General features: G+C 40.2%; 1 protein-coding gene across 2 annotated transcripts in view; it reads right to left on the bottom strand.

Moving 5' to 3' along the window:
* Positions 1-18272, bottom strand: part of LOC146514500 (poly [ADP-ribose] polymerase tankyrase-1) — a 104812-nt gene that overhangs the window by 67039 nt on the left and 19501 nt on the right. The gene's annotated exons all lie outside the window — the stretch shown is intronic.

Below are 18272 nucleotides of genomic sequence, written 5' to 3'. Positions count from 1 at the left end.
TACTTCAGGGTTTGTGGTTATAGATAACTGGGGACTAAAAATAAAATCACCAATTTTACAGTAATATTAAAATAAAATCATGGATAATAAAACCCCCTCTATAAAAGCTTACCTACACATGAGTAAATACAAAAAACAATTTTTTTCTTTCTTTTTTTAGCACAACAATGGGGAAAGTCGATGGTATACCTCCGGCTCGGTGTATGCCTTTTTGTCAGACTTTTTGTGCACCCATTTACTCCGTTGCCGGTTTTTTTTTTTGTTTTGTTTTGTTTTTTTAAATGGTGGTTTTGAAAGCGTAAAGGAGTCGATCTCATGACTCATCGAGTGACTGGCCAACTGATGGCATGCAGTCTGTAGACATCACATTTTTGTACTGACACAGGTCACTTGGAAGCCCTAGCCAAGCAAGAACTAAAAAAAAAAACAAAACACCTGGTACCAGGTACTACCTGCTAATGAAAACACCCACAAGAACCAAATTGAGTTGAGTCGAGCTGAACTTATAGGGACCATGCAGGAGCGCTTACCAAGCACAGGGAGCACGGGCTTGGTCAGCGCTCCTGCATGGTTTCGGCTCGTCTTCGGTTAACCCCCATCAACATATTCCATGAGGTCAGCCCAGCTAATTGAAGCCAGGGGCCTAGACTCAGAGAGGAGAGGGTAGTGCATGCGACAGCTGTCCGTCCCAGCACTTTTTCCACAAACTTCACCTGTCTTTCCAGGGTCAAGCGACAGAGCTGGCGACAAAACACACAGGCTTAGCTCCTAGCGTGAGCAATCCCTAGGCAGACTGGGAATGCATTGCGCTGATCGCTGTAGTGCAAAGGGATACCACACCCCTGAGGACCGGGGCCAACAGAAGTGTTTTGCTTTGCTCGCTTCAGTTTGGTATTCATTCCAAAATGCAGAGAAAAACACTGCACAGTAACTCAAAATTAGCGTTCCACAGGCAGTCTATGCACCAACTGCACAGTGGAGGGTAACACAACAGGAGCAGTTAAAGCTAACTTCACGCAAGCAGACAACGGAGCTAATTAGCAACAACTAGCTAGCCCAACAGAGCAGAAGTGTTCTTAGTGAGGTAAAAATCATAAGAACTGAGGGATGACTGTGATGACCAGGGTACATATGTGCAGGTGGGGCCCTGTGCATGTCATCACAGGTCATCTGCCTGAAGGTGTGAATAGAGGGGGCATCATATCCCATACTTATGTGTCGTAAAGAGTCAATCAACTGAAAGGGAACAGGAAACTGAAGCTAAAACCAAAATATGCTCACAAAAATTAGGATATTAACATATTAAGCACATACTCTGACAGAGAATGCTTAAGTTACTGTATCATGAGATAAAGTATACAGCTTGAAAGTTTTTGGGTTCATTTTTTCCCCCACTGGCTTGGTTTGGTCTGTTGCTGCAGCATGTTAAAAGGAGTCCACTTTTAATCTTTATTCTATAAAAAACTTTGGTAGATAAAAAGCAGAAGCTTATTAGCAGTTCAATTTCATTAGTAAAATGTGGTAAAAACAAAAGAAAATGAACATGTTCCACTTGGTTAACTCTAAATATTGGAGAAAGACAGGATTGTAAACGAGAACATCTATAGAAAATTGACATTGCTAAGTAGAGCCTGCCCAGTAAAACACCAAAGTCTTTGTGACTTCTAATGAAAAGTGACATGGGAACTTATTTAAACATGAGACGATATTCACACAAATGTACCCAATAAAGTTCCTCTCTGAGTGAGACTACAGAGAAAGGAAAAGTGTATAAAATTTAAATGGGAAATTAATAAATAATCAAAAGAAGATGGAGAGGTAACTGTGATAGAGATAACCGGAAAAAGGATGAGGAGGATTTGCTGTGTGTACATGGAGCAGACGGAGGGGTGGGGTAGGCCGAGGAGCAAAGAAGAAAGGTTACAGAGAAGGGAAAAGAGGGAGGAGGGAGGAACAAAGGATTTGCAGATGAAAGAGAGAAGGGATGATTAGGGATCTGGAAACTGACATGCATGGATTTGACACAGTATAATTGGTGTTAGGGGGGCTAAGGCAGAACAGTGAGAGGAAGAAGAAGCGGGTGGTGGGGGGGGGGGGGCAGAGAGGGGCACAGACAGGAAGGACAATAGAAAAATATGAATACAAAGAGAAAGGAGACACATGTAGAGAGAGATGGGGAAACCAAATTAGAAGATGTAGTACAGAACCAATTTATGTTCGGAGACAGATTCATTCTTCCATTACACACCTGACAGTCACAATCCCTGAACCCAGGTGCATAATGTTATTCTAATCATCATTTTTATTACTATTATTTATATTATTAAACTTTTAGTTTAGTTTCTCTTTGATATTTCCACATATTGAGACCTGATGAATGTAAAAACAAAGAATTACCAGATTTTGTTTTTACCCGATTTTTGTTTCTAAGAAAAATGAGATCCACATATGAGGATATTTGTTTAAAAGTTCGATAGAACAGTGGCAGTATAATGTCCTCGTAAGTGGATGTCAGGCCCTTGTAGAGCAAAATTTTGTATTGTGGTCTGGACAACCCAAAATGTGATGTCCACATATGTGGACGCCAGGTCCTAGGAGGTTAAAGCTGAATAGTGATAAACATCACACACAACTTTTGTATTTTTTTTCTTATTAGACTCCATTAGCGGATAGACTTTTTTCGGTAGGGGACTTGTCTTCTACACACTTGCCGATCTCCTTCACATTCAATCATCATCTTGCAGATTAAGGTGAAGTACACTGTCCCAAACAAAAGCAAAAGTACCTGGGGTGATTGAACCTTTCAGACTGTGGTATATGACCTCTGAATTTCTCTGTCTGCTTCCCTCAGATCTGCCCATGTGGATTTGCTAAAAAGTCAGCTTAATGTTTAATTTTGGGGCCATAGGTGTACCAGATTTGATTTGATTTTTGAGCATTTTTAATTCTTCATTACTGCTATATTTTCATGGTCAAGATGACCTGCTGAAGTTCAAACCAAGGATCACAATGAGCAAGAAAGACTGACGTGGCATGCTGGTACTAATACTAAGATATACCAGGATTTTCCTGCATCGACCTGAATGGAAGGCAAAGGTAACTCAAATAACAACTTGTTACAATCAAGTTATGAAGACCACAACCACTACATCTTACAGCAGCTGGAGATCACATCATGTGCCACTACTGTCGGCTAAAACAGGAAACTGACATTACAAGTTACACAGCTATAGCAGTTCACGCTGCTACTGGTCTCCTGATGCCTGCTTAAATCATCTCAGGTTGGTTAAACATGACAATGATTCAAATGGCCTCCACAGTCACAAGATCTATGTGGTGAAACAGATCGTCTTCCATATCAAATCTGCAGAAGTTGTGTGACACCACAGTCTCTGAGAAATGTTTCCAGCAGCTTGTTGAAACTAGGCCAAGAAGAATTTAGGCATTTCTGGAGGCAAAAACACTAGCGAGGTGGACCTAATAAAGTGGCAGGTGAGTGTATATCCTGTTGTTATTGCAGTTCTCATCCAATAAATTTTCCCCTGCTTTGATATGCCAGTCTTCTCGCTTTTCTAGCTGTTAATTTTGTATTGTTTCCATCCATTACTCCATTATTTCATTGCCTTTGCCCTTTTTAACACTTGTCTGTGAATACATAAATGCATTTTGCTTTTGCTTTTCTTTTGCTTGTCATATAAATTTGTCACATTTTAAACTTCTTCCAGAGTTCAAAGGGTTATGGCACTTTGAACTTTACTGAGTTAAAATCAAGCTTTTAAGCCTCAAGGCTTTTTGATATTCATGAGTGGGTGTCAGTGGGTGAGGTCACCAGTGACATTAACCTCTCTGTGTTGCAGTGGGTTTTTTCTTTAAGCAAATAATAACAATTTAAAAAAAATCTTAACTGATTCAACGCCCACTATTTTCACCTCTGAGGCTTGCATTTTGCATTAAAACGCTCGGCTCTTTTCACTTAAAAGTCTCAAATAAAAACAACATTTGGAGTTATGACTAGTGGCAGGAAGGGAGTGACTCAGCCTCCTAATTCAATTTAAGCCAAACTGACACCTGAATGCAAACACATTCAGTGTTGTTATGTTTAGCTGAGCGTGCTGTTACACACAGTGCAGAAATAAAGCAGCTGAAATGCAGACAAAATGAGATATACTTTCTCGTTCAACCACAGGATGATTCAAAGATGCTTTGAAAGCTATAGTGATTTAAACTAACTGCGGCTCAGCAGTTTTAATTAGCATCTCTCACACACAGATATCAAGTAAGGACAACAAAAGGTTAGCTGTTAGTTCTGCTCCCTTTTTGCTTCTAGGCTTCAGGCACCACTTAAAAACATGACTAATGACACATACTCCTTTTTGATAGTGGTCAGCTTTCATATCATTCTTCCACTGAAAGCAGTGGGCAAGAAAATCCACCTATTTTAAACTTGGAAGTCCTCGGGAAGTTTCATGGTTTTAAAATCATTTAAAATAAAATTACATTTTTTAAAAATTATAGAATAAGAAAGCCATGCTTTGCAGTACTTTGGGGTCAGCATGTGAATTTAAGACAATTTGGGAGAGTGACCTCTTGTTTAAAGGCCTTACCATTTGTCAGACTTCCTTTAGCTGTTTCCTTCCACTGAAGCAGCATTCAGATGGCACTCAAGTGGAGTTTATTCAGATTTGAGAAGCTTGTTCAAGTAAAATGTGGAAAATAGCTTAATTTTAGCACTGTGATAGATAATGGAAAAGAAAACAAACAATTAAAGGGTATTGAGGGCTTTTCTCAGCATTAAACTGTTGCTGGACTGAATATTTTTAGAGGGGACAGTGTGTGGCACTTTAAAACGCTTTGGATACAATCCGTACACAAAGCGGGATCTGGCAGACCAAACGTCAGTGCACCAGAAAATCAATAATTCAAGCTTTGTCCAACGACAGACAGTAAAGCAAATTCATTACAGATAAGGACTCGGCTGAATAAAGAGCACAACCTGAAAAACACCTGTCCATTAACACTGCCTGGTAGTGGTCTCAGAGGGACCACTTCACAGGAGTGGTAAACAAGGTCAGATACTTGAGGTATTTTAAGTTCTGCCACAGCTAATAAAGGGAAAGATATCCTAGACATTAAAGTTTGATGTTAATGAAGTTCATATAAGACCAGAAAAGTATATTACAGTGGCTCAAAACACTCAATCAAATCACTCATCAATAAAACACAAATTTTACTACAAGCAAAGCTACTGGAATGCTTCTCTAATCAATTATAAAGATGCAAACATGTTGAGCGATTGAACATCCCCTTTCTGCGAGGGTAAAATAACATGACTGAGATGAAAAAAAACCCCCAAAGAGCAGCATAGGACGTGAACAGATGGCTGCTTTTAAAATGGATCGCGTCAGACCACAACTGCTCACTCATGGTAAGTGATAGTGAGTCAGTGGGACAGCAAAATACTTAAAATGTCACATATTAATAGGAGAATAGTCTTTCGGATTACAGCGTTGTGTTTGGATGCTTCGACGTATTTTCGAGTAATAACAGACAGGCAACTATGTGATATAAGAGGAGGATGTGCTTTAGTATGTATGAAAACATCTGAGAGAGAGAGCGTGTGCGTGTGTGTGTGTGTGTGTGTGTGTGTGTGTGTGTGTGTGTGTGTGTGTGTGTGGTGGGGGGGACAATCCTGCTGACTCCAAACAGAAGAGACAAGGACATGTTAAAGCTCAGGACAGGCTAGCTGCCTCCTGAATGATGATATTATGTGTGTGCGTGCGTGTGTGTGTGTGTGTGTGTGTGTGTGTGTGTGTGTGTGCGCGCCAGACAGTGCCTTGGCAGAGTGCAGTAGACACCAGCGATCACCATTTGAATTCCAATTGTTGTGTGCTTGAAAGCAGGCTCTCTTTTTTTGCATATGCGCATTTGTGTGAATGTCTGTATATGCACGTGTGTGTGTGTGTGTGTGTGTGTGTGTGTGTGTGTGTGTGTGTGTGTGTCCGTCCAGGGTCATACAAGTCAATGTCAAACAGTCACAATACTATATATATATATATATATATATATATATATATATATATATATATATATATATATATATATATATCTTGCCCATCTAGCAAAGACCCTGTATGCTATGTGTGTATGTGTAAAGTAAAAGGCTGTATGAGCACAGACTATGCTGACTGGACCATGAGTCGCTTCAGCGCCCAGCTGTCTGCTTGTTTGTGTCAGTGTGTTCAAATCAAATATCATTTACTGTAGAAGCAGTTATCTGCTGCCCCACAACAACACAGGATTGAGTCAGGAGCCGAGCGATCCACTTATATCCTCGGCAAGGTCGCACTTGCTGAGGTTGTAAGTGGATCTGTGTACGCTGAGACCAATCAAAAAACAAAAAGAATGAACGGAAATTTATAAGAGTGGTTCTTTTGGCACTTTGCTGGCTGCCTCGGCTTTCTTCATACACACTCGCCTCTTACACAGTGTGATTAATCGCTTCGCGTGGTGCACCAAAGAGAGCTGCTCTGGATTAATTGTGTTTTTTGGCCGCCAACTTCACCATCTTTTATTTTGCTGAGTTTTGTAAAAGTAAAAATCTCGATGTATTAGCTGGTGTACACCTCTATAAACCCGGGCGTAATTCATCTTGACAGAAAATCGCCAATGCGTCTGCCTGTGACCTTGAGTGGGCAAAGCCAGATCATCTTATATAAACTGTGCTTTTAACTGAGGTTATTCTGGGATTATTGCAATCACTATGGTGAACAAAGGTGTGTTCATTTTGGTTTTCACATAACTGTTCCTACAACAGTAGGAACAGTTATGGTTCCATTTGTTCCACAAGTGGTCAATTAAATGGTAAATGGCCTGTATTTATATAGCGCTTTACTAGTCCCTAAGGACCCCAAAGCGCTTTACATATCCAGTCATCCACCCATTCACGCACACATTCACACACTGGTGATGGTAAGCTACAATGTAACTACAGCCACCCTGGGGCGCACTGACAGAGGCGAGGCTGCCGGACACTGGCGCCGCCGGACACTGGCGCCACCGGGCCCTCTGACCACCACCAGTAGGCAACGGGTGAAGTGTCTTGCCCAAGGACACAACGACCGAGACTGTCCAAGCCGGGGCTCGAACCGGCAACCTTCCAATTACAAGGCGAACTCCCAACTCTTGAGCCACGATCGCCCCAATTAAACATTAATGATAGGTCACACCGCCCTGCATTGTCTTCATATATATATAGAGAGTGTGGTTTGATGCATAACACGTACTCATGTGGCAACTATAACTGCAGAACTGCTCAAAAAATAAAACCATAGAAAAGAACGGCCTACAGAAGAGTCTACACAGGAAAAATGTACATCAAGTTTATCAAAGGACACTTCAATTCTTAAATCATTTATTAAATAACAACATGTCCTTCATCAGCAAGTTCCCTGTGACTATATAGTGAGCTATATACTCAGCTACCTCTCTAGAGAGCTGCCTTTTTTCTGCCCTATAATCTTCTTTTTAAACATAACATACAAAAAGGTGGAAAGCATGTCAGTGGAGTATTGCTCAAGGACCCCTCCGCTGAATGATGATTATACACTTTTTCTAACTTATTTTCAGAGGCAGCAAAATTTGGATCGTATTGGTAAATATAAGCCTGTCTAAAAACGCCGCAACACCTCAGCATGGACTCTCTCCACCTCCTTTTGAAAAGATATAAAAGGACAAGAACGAGGCCCAAGCATGGACTGTCCTCCTGCACAGGCACACAACTGTAAAACCAAAGTTTGCTCGGGACGAATGAATATAGATAGATTGGATCATAATGCAGATTCCGTGAATGAGGCACACAAACAAGAGTCACGCAACAACCCAGAGGAAACACAGCAGAATGCCGTCAGCTCATTCTTCTGCATCTGATCCTTATCAGTCTGACATCACACGCTGGCCCAGACTGCTCAGCACTGTTCATTACTAAAATATATTACTGCCATGTTTAACAGATGTAGTTGTAATTTTAATTAGTAATTTTTTTCTCCAGACAACCTTTCTACAAAATATTTCAACAGGTTCTTTCCTGAAGTTAACCCCCCCCCCCCCCCCCCCCACATTTTTTTAATTAGTGTTCCTAAATTATTAAAATAAATTACTTGTAAACTTGTGAAAAAAATGCAACTCCTGGAGGATAAAACAGGCTATAATCAGTTAAACTGCAAAGAGATATTGAGATGTTGTCTAAGTAGCAACACTTGTTTGATTTCACATATCCATTTAGGGCTTCTGCAAAAGATTGATAAATCAAGGAGAAACAGATTGGTGTGAACACACTTTTCTTATTTTATTTTATTTTTTAGTTCATTAACCAAATTCTGTCAGTCTACTCTTGCTGAGTGGCCGGCTGCTTTCCACTAACTTACTCAGTGTTATGGAGCTGTGCAGCCATGTGGAAAACAAGGCAATTTCAGTGTAGGAAAATGGCCCAAATGGGGTGACTGAACCTTGAACGCGCATCTCTCCCTCTCTCTCTCTCTCTCTCTCCCACACACACACACACACACACACAATATAAAGCAGCGGTCTCCAACCTTTTTTGCGCCACGGACCGGTTTATGCCCGACATTATTTTCACGGACCGGGCTTTAAGGTGTTGCGGATAAATACAACAAAATACAACTAGTACCGGTACCAAAAAAATAAGATTTATTCATAACACACGTGAAAAGACCAAGGAAAACCGAGTTAACGATAAAAACGATAACCAAATAACGCTGAAAACCGATAAAAACCCTGAAAACCATACATTTCACACCTGAACCTCAACTCTCCCAGCCCGGTACCAAACGACTCACGGATCGGTACCGGTCAGAGGCCCGGGGGTTGGGGACCGCTGATATAAAGCATAAAAATACTGCCACTTTGCTTTTCCTCTTTTATGAGGTAATTTTATTGTTTGTTTGTTTTTATCTTCTTAAGGTTTGAAGACAGCAAAAAGGAATCATGTTGTGCTCCTAAAGTGTGCAGACTTTCTGTCTGAGGGTAAATAAGGTTGAGGCCCCTTCATCACTGGCACCAATCGAACAGTACACATCATTGGAATCAATAAGCATGCCACTGATAACGGGGGTAGGAAAGCAAGACACTTTGCCCTCATGCCACAGGAATTCTTTCTTTCTCACGTACACACTCAGAAGGTGCACACAGGTGCAAGCTTGGCTTTGCTCGTTTGTGCATTAGCAGGACAAAGCTTTCAGAGCAGCCACAGCAGTTCTTTGTCTTCATGATTAGGCCGTTAACGCAACACACACTTCTCCAGTCCCTCTGCATTCACTTAAGTCACATCAATTCATCTCTCTGTTCGTCTGTCACCCTCAGCCGGAAAGCATCTTCATCTTTTTCTTTTCTTCTCTCTTGTGCTTTACTCATATCTGTTTCCCCTTTCTACATTTATCCACTGCTTTTCTATCTACAATATATAGTGTATTTTTCTCCCCTTCATTCACTGCCATTCTCTCCATCTCACAGCCCAACTCCTTTGCTTTCTCATCATTTTCCGCCAGCCCTAGTGAGAGCGCTTTGGATAATTTTCTGCTATGTTAGTGCTGCCTACCCACCGTGGACCATTCCTCGGTTTCTTTTTGACTTTATTTACAACAGAGTATAAATGTTTGCTGACAGCACACCCTCAGCTCACCGCAAGACACATACACAGCTTCTGTTGAAATGCACAATGCATTTTCTTCCGCAGTCACACAGTAACAGCAGGAGTAGGGACGAATGCTTCCCCAAAGCTTCTGCTGAGCACTGCTGACTTAAAAAAGCAGGGCAGGATGGACACAAGCTCTAATTGATTCCAAGGGATAAAAACTGGTCTTGCAGCGAAACAAATTCGATTAGTACCAGTTCCAGCTCTGACACGACGACAGGGATACCGTGCAAAAATGACTCAAAGCTATTTTATTCTCGGTGGATTCGTTTTTTTTCTGTCCCTCTCATATATCCTGCATAGCCTTGCAGCCAGTTTCTTTGTCAGTGGCAGGCTTTTACCGTGGCCTGTAACCCCTTCCCAGGGATGAAAAGCCACCTATGACAAGTTTTTTTTTCCTGACCAAAAGAAACTTCAAAATTATTTGTTTCTCCATTTCTTCAATGCAAGAAGGCCTTGGAGTCTTTTGCATTCTATCAGAACCAAGCCTCAGCCACACTGGTTTAAAGTATAATAATGTAGCAATATGTAGAGCTGGATGATATGGACCCGAAATCATATTTCTATACTTTCTGGCTGAATGGTCAAACACAAACTTAACTGCTGGTTTCTCACTAAGGGGCCAATGGACTCTTCAGGAAACTTTAGACAATTTTGCAGATTTCATTCAGATGTTGGATGATTTCACTGGGTTAAACGTTTTCACTCAGTTGGGGACATTTCAGTTTCTTTAAATTGCAATTTCATGAGACACAATACAATTGCAGTTGACAGCATTGGACATAGTGTTAGAAGCTAAGAAAAATGGTGATGTAAACAGTAGAAAGCCACGTCTCTTAAAAGTACATGGCAGCACAACTTAGGTTTAAAAAGTTGTATCTGCGCAAACCACCACACCTCTGGAACAATGTCCATTGGACTGGTTAGACCGAAGTTGAAAAGCAAAAAACAACTTACACCAACTGTCAAGCACGTTGGTGTAGGAGGTGATGATTTGTGCTTGTTTTGCACCCACAGGACCTGTGTATCTATCAAGAACTCTTCTGGATACCAAAGTATTATAGAGTCAAATCTATCTGGCCATCTATCTGATAGCTAAAGCTCAGCCCAAATTAGGTCATGAAACAGGATAATGATCACAAGCACAGCTGCAAATATAACAGACCAATTCTTTTCTATTTCAATCAGTCGTTGTTGATCAATGGTCATGAGAATTTGCACAATTAAGATTAAAGAACTGACCTCTCAGCCCTTGTTCCTTCAGTGGGCTTGTTTCAGTCATTATGCAAATGTACTGTTTATAAGGTTGGGGAAACCTGCAGTCAGCTGAGACTGAAGAAGTCACTTGGATGAGTGACGAAACGTTTCTCCCACAAAACGCTATGTCCAGATGAACAGAATCAACTTTTGGAGATTTACTTACCTGGATGATTGAGCGTGCATCAAGACATTACTTCAAGTTATGATTGCCAAAGGTGGTTCTAGAAGCTACGGAATCATGTTGTGTAGTATTTAGTTCTTTGAAAACTTTATTTTTCAGGACTCTGTACTGCCATGGATAGGAAGTCACTATCAAAACATAATTTAGCAGTTAACAAACATAAAGCGTATGGTGTATTTAGAGCTGCTTTGCCTGTCTTCCCTCAGCTCTTTGCAACAACTCACCACAGTTTTGTCATATCAACGAGACTACTTAAAAAAAAATTTTTTTTTACCTCAAACTACACAGCGGTTGCTTGGCTACAAACGCCTCAATTACTTATTGTGTGACTTTTGTGCTATAAAGAGTTGGTATGACCTGACGAGTTCAAATTGACAGTGATAGACCAGCAATTTGAGTTTGAAAAGAGCAATTTCTTCTTTGTTGCCATCTTGCTTCCACAATTGAACAGACTGTTGCTACACATGCAATGGTTACGTTCTGTTTTATTGCACAGTTCAAACGGTACCGTGTCTCTTTCAACACTACAGGAGAACTTTGTGGATCAGAGATGAATAGGGAGAAGTAAAGTAGGGGCGGGGTTGTGCTTGTAGAGAGTGCAGTGACAGATGATGCAAACACTGGTACAGCTGTACTGAAGGAAGAATTAATGTCACTCAACATCAAACTATTTCTATAAGGTAAAGTATCGATATATCTTGCGAATATGATATGACAATAAAAATCCGGTCTTGAACTCGTTCAGGGTAAAAAGTTAAGTTCATGTTAGCTTGAGTCCTCAGCTTCAACTTCAATTGCGAACTTTAAATACTCAAGTTACTAAAGTAAGACTGATGCTTTGTTTATCTGACTTGGTAAAATCAAGCTGAAAAATATTCAAAATCGCTTCAGAGAACTTGCTGTGGAGAAACTGGGTCATGGCTCAAGTAAAAGTAATACGTTTCATCGGAGAAAGATAATGGAAAAAAAATGAGGCACATTTATCAATTTACTTTCGTTGGCCACTTTGAAATGTTTTCTTCTGGTCTCTGCCAGTATATGGATTTAATAAAAATAAACTTCAAGTTCAGGCCTCTTATTCAAAGACTGTCTAACCAACTCATGTTCCTCCTGAATCTTCACTCCTGTCTACTGGCAGCAGTGCAGTAAAGTAAAAGGTCACATTGACATTGTCTTGGATTTTCTAACCCATACTGAGCAACAGGAAGTGCGTATGTTGCCTGTTTAGACGTTTGCATCAAAGAGAAAAAACAAAGAAACCCGCCACTGTTATTTAAAGTCTATTCCTCCTGATCAAATCCATGAAAAGACCAAAACGTGTTTGAAGTTACGATCACACATTTTTATGGCATCATACTTGCTACACTAATGCTCACATTGAAATTTTCCTGTACTGATGTGACAGCAAGCAAGAAAGCTGTCATGTTTTATTCAGCGTGAATGCAGCTTTACCATGAAAGTCAGCAAGATGGAAACTAATGCCCACTTGTTCACATTCCTTCAGATTACCTGCAGTAATTTCATTCATTTAACACTTTAGTTTTTTCCATTACACCCACACATTAATATGTAAATATGAAACACGTCTGATCATGCTGGGCACATCCCAGACAAGGTCATGAGCGCAGAAAGGCAATTAAAAGGAGGGGATTCAATATTTTCCTATGAATAAGGCAAGAAAAAAAAAATAAAACACTTTGTAAAAACAAGGACAGCTTGTATAATCTGAAACCTAATTTTCCCCAAACTGGCTACTCTGCTGTCTGGGCACTTAACCTGAAGCACACAGCAAAGTGACAATGCAGCGTAAAAAACAGAAAGCGCACATCTGTTCTTTAACATGGGGGGGGGGGGGGAAATCATATTAGAGTTAAAATAAGAGAGGTCAAAGGAACAGGCAAGTGTGTTTTTACTTGTTCTTACGTGTGTGTGCTGACTGAGGTCCAGAGTGGAGAATTGATCTCTTGGAGGCTCAGAAGTAGTAAGTCTGTGAATACCAATCAGCGGTAATTAATAGCAGCTAATGGACTCTCTGTTCTCGTCTCTCTTCAGTCTCCATTTATTCCTTCCAACATTTCTCTCTCCTTTTTATTATGCAGCCATAATGCACACAAAGGGGAATAATTATTATTTTCTCTGTAGCTGTCCTTGCTATATGCTCCCAGACTGACATTTCAAACTTCTACATCACAAGTGGCTTTTTAAGACGTGGAAGTGTTTTGCGACAGCCTAATAAAGCACTTTTAATGAGAAAGGTTATTTAACTCCAAAGACCCAGAGAAAAGTAGAGGAACAGTCTTCGTTGGAGGGAAAAAAGGACAAATCAAAAAGCACATCACTTAAGGCCCTCTGTACCCCCACATTATCACTTTTAGATGGCAGGGTTTGATGCAAAGCATATTGTTGAAAACCTGAAATTACGAATCCAACCTTTCAAGTACAAATGACAAGACAATCTTGTTGCTCTGAAAATTCTAATTATTTTCAGAAACAGTTGTGAAAAATAAAACTGAGTACACCCAAAGATACAGAAGCTTGTAGAACCACCTTTACAAAGTATACATTATTTATATCACTTCCAGTTTTTTGAGATTTGTAGGCATTCATTCACACAGGGCTCTTCTTAAGGTCCTGGTATCCTTGCTTGGTTTTCACCAACTTTGCAAACCAGAGCCATGCTTCATGTTTTTGCTTTCCATTTGAAATCTGCCCAAACAAGTCAGCACTTTTCTGATGGTATTTTCATAAACGTTAACATGCAAACTGAGGCTTGTTAAATCTGAGATGCATCTCTTCAGTTTCTCTAAGCATTTATGATTTTACCTTGTGGTGAACTGCGATGTCCACTGTGATGTCATAATTTTTTTTCACTTGTGAATAATATTTCTACACTGTATGATTACAGATTTTAAATTGTTTAGATCGCCCTATAACCTTTGAGATTGATGGGTGGCTTGACACCAGAAAACTGCCAAAAAATATATTGTTTTGCAGAAGTTGTCACAGTTGCTGACGATTGCTTAATCAAACACGGCAATTGGTGAATATTAGCCTTACTGATCATTGACAGTGACATGACGATTAACAATGGCAGAAGCTGATATTTATCAATTGTCAGATCAATTTCATATTTACTAAATTGTCAAAGATGGTTGAAAGTTGAAATCATTTACACCTATTGTAACAGTAAATATTTTAACATAATCCTTTGCAGTTTTATTTATTTATTTACTAGCATTGGCACAAATGGGGGAATAAATATGGTACATTTTTCAGTTGTGTTGTTACTTCTATTAAATTTCTCAGTACTAACAAATGCAATGTTTCTCATGTTCTCCTTCGCCTCAGTGGCTCAAAGTTCAACCCACATATCTGTCACTCATCTATCACCTAGCTGAAATAAAAGTATCTACAATATAAAGCTTCTCTTTTTAAATAAGTGTTTTGTTTTCCTTTTTAAATCAATATTTCACTGTATGGCAAACATATAAGTAAACATATTAGAACAGTTTCTTTCCTACTTCAAGACGTGAGAGCTGATCACAAAGGTGCAGAAAAAAAAATCAAAAGCATAATCCCAACAACAAAACGGAGCTAAAGCAGGATGGAAATTACCTGAACATGCCTTTATCAGTCTCCTTGTCGGTAAAGGATATGTCAGATAGTGAGCAAACAGCCTCACTACTGATGATTAGTTCATGTTCATGTTTTGTCAATGAGGACCTGAACTGAAGTGCTATTTGGGGAGGGCTGGTCGAGGTCTGTGATGCAGTAGCAGCTGATCTCATGGTTCACTCACATTAGAGTAAAAATAGGACTGCAGAGGTTGAGTGTGCAACACCCTCAACCTTTGGGTGACCACTTTTGATCGCAAAGCAACTGCCTCGCACCCAGAGCACAATGACAAAGTGCAATCTCCGTCCAGAACAGATAAAACTGTATTTTGCTGCTAAGACAACTTCAGCTCTCTGCATGCATGCTAACTCATGGTAACGCTAAGCTAGCCAAGAACCTAGAGTGATGTTAAAGCTGAGTGAATGCTGACCCCAGCCCAGCAGCCAGAACCTGAACTTACAGTTAACAAACTGAGTAGTCGGGCTGCAGCTTCCGTTTCTACCCAATTTAATGTTTCTAAAGTAGAATCACTGCCGCGATTGTTTTTTGTGGTGGTTTTCATCTTTTCTTTTTTTGTCAGGTTTGTGTTCATATCTAAATACTAAGACAATCTGTGTGTTCTCATTAGGATAAGGATTTGTGTTGGTGTGTGGGACTGTAGCCTATAGGTTTATATTCTTAAAAGGTAATTGTGAGACAATGCTTTTCACATAATTTCACAGAGACATGCAAACGTAATGTAATAATTAGTGCAACAAATTACTTTCTCCTCTGAGTAATTTAACAACATACTGCATTACTTTTAAGAAAAGTGTTCTGTTAAAACTTGTAATTCATCAATTTTTTTGAGTAATGACCCCAACGCTGATCACAACAACGAGGGAACATGCACAAACATTTGAAAACACAGCATGCAATTAATTTTCTGCATGTTTTATCTTTGATATGCTTTCTTGGAGATACGTGTGACTCCCAAAGCCCCAATGAGACTCAATAAGGACACTGATAAGGAATCGAATCAGTAAGTGATACCGATAATGGAATCAGAATCACTACATTCTTATCAATTCCTGTCCTTAAGTATCACAAACCCAATAGATGTGATTTCTAAAATTACCCCCAACCGTTCAGATGCATCAACATCACTTTGAAGTCAGTAGCTGACTGTGAGTGGTCACTTGTGCACAAGAGCACAAGATCACTAGAGATGGTTGGAACGATTCTGATCCATGCTACCGTCTCCAATCACTACCTTCCCCAGTGTGGCGTTAAGTGTGTGGCACACTGTCACCTACGAAGGACAGGCTACTGTCAGAGATTTAAAGAGGATGAGGTGGAGTCAGCTAATTCAAGTAAAGAGGAGGAAGAGAATAAAAGACAAGTGTCAGAAAAAGAAAAATGAAGAGGCCGACTGGTGTACAGCCCGAGAAGGATGAGACATAACAGGGGGCACAGGGACAAAGACGACATGTCAAAGAGAAAGAGCGACACGGAGGGCTGATGTACAGATGAGAGGTGGATGGAGTACAGGCTGTACTTGCAAGCTCATTAAACAGTGCAGTATCTGATGGGTAAAGAAAGAAAGCAATGGAGAGAAACTGTTCCAATCACTACTGCCTGGCCAGAAAAAGATCAATCATCAATGACAAGGAAGATGGATGTAAAGAATAAGCCTCCTGGTGATCCCAAGTTACCTCCGCTTAGACGTTTCACATCATTACTGTGCGGGTATTTTTCAATAGCTCATTTGCAGTATGCTCAAGGAAAAGTTTGGGAGTTTGATCACATGGCTGTTGGTGGGACGACCTGGCAGGGTGGGTATCAGACCCTAACTCAGGTACTGGATAATCAACAGATCATTTTATTCGTTTTAATTGAAGAAATAATATCTGCAGTCATTCTGAATATAAGCAGAACAGCCCCCTGCTAGTCTTTTTTTTCTCATGGCGCTAATGACTTCTGCAAGTGATCATAGGATTAAATTGGGACTAGTCAAGGTAACATGCTTATACCTTAACCAAAAGTAACAATTTCCTCTTATTTCTAGACAGTGCGCTTTTTTCAATCAATAAAGCAACTGTAGTGATTTTCTTTAAGGAGAAGGGAAATACCTCAACGGGGGCAGAAACATTTTGTGTATGGAGGGGAAGAAGAAAACTGCAATAGTCCCATCTCGACTTCAACATGTCAGTTCTAACAGCAAACACTATCTTAAAAAAGCCTAACATGGGCTAGGCTGATGTATTTTTACTGAATATATTTTAAAGCAACTTTTTTGTCTTGTCTTACTGAAAACACTTGAGTTGTTTTTATAATGAAGACAGGTAGAGTAGCAGTAAAGCCAAAAGGTTTTAATGATCTTGGGAACTTGTGGACAAGTGATGGTAAAATGAAGTGTGAGATGGACAGGCAGAAAGGTGCAGCATCAGCAGTAATGTAAGCACTGCGCTGGGCCGTTGCGGAGCTTTTGATTTACAAAGTCAATCTACGTTCCAACCCTCACATATGGTCATGAGCTCTGGGTAGAGACTAGAAGAATGAGCTCTGTGGCCTGCCTCAGCCTTAGAGATCGGGTGAAGAGGTTGGCTCCTTTGTATTAAAAGGAGTTCAGCTGGTTTAAGCTAGAGTGCCTCCTTTGGAGATTGTTCAGACTCAGAGGAGACATCAGGGTAGAACCAGAACCTGCTAGAAGGATTATATATATCATCTAGCTTGGGCCCACCTCAGGATCCTCCAGAATAAGAGGAAACTTTGCTGAGGACAGGTACATGTGGAATACCCTGCTTAGGCTGGGATCACCATGACAGGATCTTGAATAACCAGAGGGAGGATATATAGGCTAAAACCTCATGTTTTAGCATTCACCACATCCTGTTATTTGACACTTGTGATACACAGTCCACCCTGAATCATCAAAGGTTCATCCTGGTTAATCTTGAAGTCCACAGCTCACTTTCAGAAGGATTTCAACGTGAAATACTCTGTCCATCAGAACTTGTGCATAATTGATTTAATAGGCTGCCCAAAAGTCACATTCTCATTCACCTTGTGATAGAGAGCAGTGCCTCAAGGTTGTACTAAAAATTACTTTGCTTGATCACAAAATGCTAATCCATCTGGTGTTTCTCAGGATGTTTCAAAATGACGCAAGACTTTGAATCAGGCCTAACAAGTGAGCCGAACCAAGCAACAAACACAGTTTAAAACTAACTTCAGGAGCCACTGACCATTTAGCAACAGGCTAATCTCACAGCAAACCTGTGCGCACTCTCCCTTGTAACCTGATAAGGAATATAATTAACTTGCTACTCTCTAAGCTTTCATACTACAAAAGCATCTTAGAGTAATGAGGACAGATTTACCTCCAGCTTTTTTCTTTCCTTTGAAGAATTTACATTTTTATCAGAACTAATTCCTTATTTTTGTGCAACCGATACTGTTAAAGCAGATTCTGACAGGCTGTGCATACCAATCAGAGCGTGCTTTAACAGATGAAACATGTCATGT

This window comes from Neolamprologus multifasciatus, chromosome 7 (genome assembly GCF_963576455.1).
Source record: "Neolamprologus multifasciatus chromosome 7, fNeoMul1.2, whole genome shotgun sequence".
NCBI classification, from domain to species: Eukaryota; Metazoa; Chordata; class Actinopteri; order Cichliformes; family Cichlidae; genus Neolamprologus; species Neolamprologus multifasciatus.
This window is presented reverse-complemented; position numbering and strand designations above follow the sequence as displayed.